The 5716-nt window shown below is 34.1% G+C and overlaps 1 pseudogene; it reads left to right on the forward strand.

Moving 5' to 3' along the window:
- The first annotated feature begins 1191 nt into the window (after nt 1-1191).
- LOC138809343 (U6 spliceosomal RNA) lies at nt 1192-1288 on the forward strand (annotated as a pseudogene).
- The last annotated feature ends 4428 nt before the right edge of the window (nt 1289-5716 follow it).

A 5716-nucleotide genomic window follows, 5' to 3' on the forward strand; every position in this document is an offset into this window, starting at 1 on the left:
AATCGTGTTCATTTGTGATTTTGTTCACTCATATTACAGTACTTTCTCTCAGACTTTGTGATCTCATCTTTCATTTTAAGTTGCCTTGCATTTCACAATTGATTTCTGCTTATTCTTGTAAGGAATTGGGGTCCTGAAATAATGTAGGAAATGAGAAATTGAGATGAGTCTTCAATTCTTTTGTAGAAAGATTCACTGTGTGAAATTTAAAATCAGCACATATAAATATAAAATATATAAGCATATATAAAATAAAAATTGTTTTGCATTATTGTGTTGTGGTTAGGGAATCAAAAGAAACTCTGTTTTAAAGTATTATTCGTTTATCTCTACCTCAGATTTTGGTAGAGTTAGACTTAAAGCTTTAACATTTGTAGATTTACAGCCTAGAGCTAAGAGGAAAAACTATGATTAAAGCATTACCAATTTAAGGCCTAATATGAAGGAGAAACATATGGTCTTCTCCAGGAGCTATGGAAATATTTGGTGATAGAAAGTCAGTAGTGTAAATTCCTGCCAGGTTGGATGATAGACAGGCTAGAACAGTAGGTAATCATGCATATGAACAATTTTTTCACCTTCTTGGCTTTAGCTACTTTTGAAATGATAAGTATAATAAACAATTATATTTTGATAAAATACCTTCCATTCTGAACAATTCTGTCTGAACTGTTCATCTCTCTATGATCCCTTGTAACTAAGATTAGTTTTGTTCCAGTAAGACAATCTATGCTGTCAGGGTAAGATATTCTGGTTGGTCTGTTCCTACATGGAAGAAGGGTAAACGTTCAGGTAGACATTTGTCCCAGCAAGACCTCATTTGGGAAATTTTAAGCTGCAGAAGTTTAGAAGTAGCTCTTAAGTAAGGCTTACTTTGAATCCATTAGCTCTACAAAGCTAACTGAGTTGATAAATAAGTACCTGAAAAGCCATCACCTTTGGACTTAGTTGAAAAGGTTTCAAAGTATGATCAAATTTAAAATGAAAATGACAAAATAGACACTGAAAAAAATTGTAAATGTGAGTAATTGACCAAACGATATGTTTTTTCCACTATACACAGAATTTTAGAGAAATAAGATCAATAGCATTTTTAGGAACATTAAGAGTTCCTTGTTACAAATGGGGAACCATGGATATATGCCTGTATAAAGATTGCAACATTAAGTACTTAAATTTAGAGGGTACTGCATGCTTCAGAAGCAGGTCTACCCAAATTACAATACAGAGTTTAACATGGCACTTGCACAAAGATGATATGAAAATTTGTGAAGTATTCCATAATTTTCATTATTCTGATGCAAGAAATGAAAAACAGTTATTAAAAAGCTAATTACAAAAAAACAAGTGTAAAAATACATGTAATTTATAGAACTAAAGGTTAGTTTGACATCAGTGTATTAATTCTTCCCCTTAGAAAGGCCTTTACATAGCATAACCTTTACAAAAATTGAAATTAGATAACATTGTAATTTTATCCCAAAGAAATAAAATAATATAAGGACCTAGGAAAAAAAAAGAAATCTTAAACTTCTTCTATATGGAATGCAATCTGAAAGGACACATTTATTAATGAAACTATACATTATATAACAATGTAGAATTCCAAGTATTATATCTGGGAGCGAATGAAATAGATTATGGATATTATACAAACATAGATATACTTTTTTCAGAAAACTACGAGGAAAAACTTTAGTTTCTATACTATTCATTTCAACAGATAAGTTAAAATTATTTCTGATTTAAAAAAATCACAAACTGCAGAAATCATTATAGATGTATACAAACAACTCTTGAATACATTTTGACATCAAAGTCAGGCAATTCACTTGGAAGAATACCATGGAATCCATGAATTTTTAAAGTAAAATACTGCTGTTACTTTGTATTGTGAAAAAAAATTAAGGGACACAAAGGATGGACTGGCATTTTGAAATTTAAGAAACGTAACCAAACCATTATGACTTAGGAGAACAATTTGTACAGCCTTCCACAACTTCAAAGAGGTAGTGATACATACTTATCCTTTTGGCAATATTAAATGCAGTTTCTTCCAAGTTTTTCTTCAGACCTGGTTTGATATAATGGTTCAAGAGAGTATCTTTTCTATTTCTATTCCCAGCAGCAAGATGCAGGGCAGTCAAGAGGCCTTATTTTGGGTATTGGTATCTGCATCATGATGAATTAAGAAAGAAGCCACTCTAATATTATTGTACATATAAGCACTGTGCAGGGTTGTCAGCCATTCAGAGTTATTGCATGAATATCTGCCTTGCGCTACCAACTCATGGACAATGTCTAAGTGTCCACTCTAGGCTTACCAATGAAGAGGGTTATACTCATCCTCATCCCTAGTATTCATCTGAGTGGCCTTTTTGGAAAGTAGTCTACACACCGTAGTAAGCCAATTAATTTCAACATCCCAAAGAATAAATTTGCTTGGATCCTACACCATATTTTTTTCTTGCAATTGATACCATTTCTCACTTTTTCATCTTCTTCCTTGTCTTCGTCAAAATTTCCTAACCAGGGGCTTTGAGTGCAAGTGGGAATGAGATGTCCACGTATTTCACCAAGAGTTCACAATGGATGAACTGGTCAGAAAAATCTGGTGAATTTCCTGCATATGTTTTTTCACCATGATTTATTTTCTCTTTTTCCATTTTTGCTATTTTAAATTATTCGAAATGCATAGTAGGGAATTGATAGAGAGCAGAGGAAAGATTTTCCTCAGTATTCAAAATTACAGGCTGAAAATGAGGACCAGTGGGGTCTTCATGTTAGCTTATTCTAGGAATGAGAAAATAGGAAACAATGCCTTCTATGTCAATGATTTGGGAAATACCATGTTATAGTGTAAAAGAACTCACTATTCAACATAAAGGCTTTAAGAGCTTTCTAATAGCTTTCTAATGTTGGTATCCAACATTAGAAAAAAATGTATAATGCAGAAGTAAAATAGAAGTCCTTTGTATGACTACCTAAATTCTTTTTTTTTTAAATAGCTATACAACTCTGAATTTTTTAAAAATTTTTATTGTGTACATACTGTACACAACTGTACACTTTGTATGACTACCTAAATTCTTTTTTTTAAATAGCTATAAAACTCTGAATTTTTAAAAAATTTGTATTGTGTACATACTGTACAGATGGATAACAATTACATGGGCAAGATAATGAGTACATTTCTTATCAAACATTGTAGCCTCCTCTTTGTTTACACTTCACATCCCTTCCCAGCCTCCCCCTGCATCCCACCCAATCCTCCCCCCACAGCAAAGTTGTAAAGTTCATTTTCGACATGACAACATGTACTTCTCATTGTTGCACCTGATCCATCTGTATCTTTATTTAAACGAATTGTTTTTCCCAATCCCCTCCTCAAATTATACCAACATCAAATAGAGTGAAAGCAAGTGTTATACTGTAGGGGAGGGACATACAAAGCAAAAAAGAAATAATCTTTTATATGCGTTAGAAACAAATGCATGAAAGAAAAAAAAAACTTTTAAATATATATCTAAGGGTTCATTTTCCTAACATCACACTATCTGAACTCTGCTTGACTCATACATATACTAGATATTGAAAATAAGGGAAACCATGGGACCTATGTTTATTTGAGCTTGGCTTACTTCACTTAATATAAATATTTCCAAGTCTTTCCATTTCCTAACAAATGGGGAAATGTCATTCTTTCTGATGGAGGCATAGAATTCCATTGTTTATATATACCACATTTTCTTGATCCATTCATCTACTGAGGGGCATCTGGGTTGGTTCCATATCTTAGCTATGGTAAATAATGCTGCAATAATCATAGTTGTGCAGGTAAATTTAGTGTGGTCTTGTTTGTAAACATTTGGGTAAATACCCAAAAGTGGGATTGCTGGGTCATAGGGGAGCTCTATGTGAAGTTTTTGAAGAACCTCCATACTGCTTTCCAAAGTGGTTGAACAAGTTTACATTCCCACCAACAATGAAGTAAGGTTCCCTTCTGTCCACATCCCCTCCAGCATCTGTTGTTGTTAGAGTTCTTGATTTTTGCCATTCTAACTGGGGTGAGGTGATATCTCAATGTTGTTTTGATTTGCATTTCTTTTATGGCCAGGGATGTTGAACATTTCTTCATTTGTCTATTGGAAATCCTTCTTTCTTATTCAGAGAAGTTTCCCTTTAAGGCTTTCGCCCACTTATTTAATGGGCAGTTCTTTCTTTGAAGATTTGTTGTTGGGGGATTTAATTTTTTGAGTTCCAAGTATATTTTAGATATGAGACCCTTGTCTGTTGTATGGCTAGTGAAGATCTTCTCCCAATCCGTGGGCTTTCTGTTGATCTTGCTAGCTATGTCCTTTGCCATGCAGAAGCTCTGCAACTTCATGCAATCCCATTTGTCCAAACTTTCTTTGATTTGTTGGGTTTCCAGGTCTCTATTAAGAAAAATTCGGCCTGAGCCAAGGAGACCTAGGGTTTCTCCTATTCCATCCTGTAATGTTTTCAGAGTGTCTGCATTGACTTTGAGGTCTTTGATCCATTTCGAGTTGATTCTGGTGCAGGGTGATATATAAGGATCTAGCTTTAGTTTTCTACAAGTAATTAACCAATTTAGCCAGCACCACTTACTGAAGAGGCTGTCCTTCTTCCATTCTATTTTTTAGTTCCCTTATCGAAGATTAGATGGCTATAGGTCTGTAGGTTCATTTATGGGTTTTCAATTCTATTCCATTGGTCCTGAAGTCTGTTCTTATGCCAATACCACGCTGTTTTGATTACTATGGCTTTATAGTAGAGTTTGAAATTTGGAATTGATACTCCTCCAGCATTGTTCTTTCCGTTGAGGAGCGTTTTTGCTATTTGGGGTCTTTTATTGATCCATATGAATTTGTGGTTTGCCTCTTCTATTTCCTTGAAGAATGAGGTTGGAATTTTGATAGGTATTGTGTTGAATTTTTAGATAACCTTGGGAAGTATTGCCAGTTTCATGATGTTAATCATTCCAATCCAGGAGCATGGGAGATTTTGCCATTTTTTAAGTTCTGTGTTGATTTCTTTTTTCAAGATTTTGAAGTTTTCATCATAGAGGTCCTTCACTTCTTTAGTAAAGTTAATTCCTAGGTATTTTATTTTTGTTGGGCTATTACAAATGGAGTTATTTTCCTAATTTCAGCCACACTTTCCTCATTGCTGGCATACAGGAAAGCCATTGATTTTGGGGGATTAATTTTATACCTTTCTACTTTGCCAAAGTTTTGAATCAATTTGAGTAATTTTGGAGTGGAGTCTACGGGATTCTTTAAATACAAGGACATGTTGTCTGCAAAGAGGGAAAGTTTTATTCTTCTTTCCCTATTTGGATACCCTTTATGTCTGCATATTGTTTTACTGCTGTAGCTAGAAGAGAAGTGGAGAGAGTGGACATCCTTGTCTTGTTCCTGAGTTAAGAAGAAATGGCTTTAATTTTTCACCATTATGTATAATGCTAGCTGTAGGTTTGTCATATACAGTCTTTGTTGTGTTGAAGAATGTTCCATGGATTCCTAATTTTTCCAAAACCTTCATCATAAAGGGGTGTTGGATCTTGTCGAATGCTTTTTCTGCATCTATTGAAATAACCATGTGGTACTTACTCTTGCCCCTGTTGATGTGATGAATAATATTAATTGGTTTGCGTATATTGAACCAGCTTTGCATCCCTGAAGTGAATCCTGTT

The sequence above is a fragment of the Dipodomys merriami genome, unplaced genomic scaffold (genome assembly GCF_024711535.1).
Source record: "Dipodomys merriami isolate MVZ:Mamm:240054 unplaced genomic scaffold, mDipMer1.0.p SCAF_492, whole genome shotgun sequence".
In the NCBI taxonomy this organism is placed as follows: Eukaryota; Metazoa; Chordata; class Mammalia; order Rodentia; family Heteromyidae; genus Dipodomys; species Dipodomys merriami.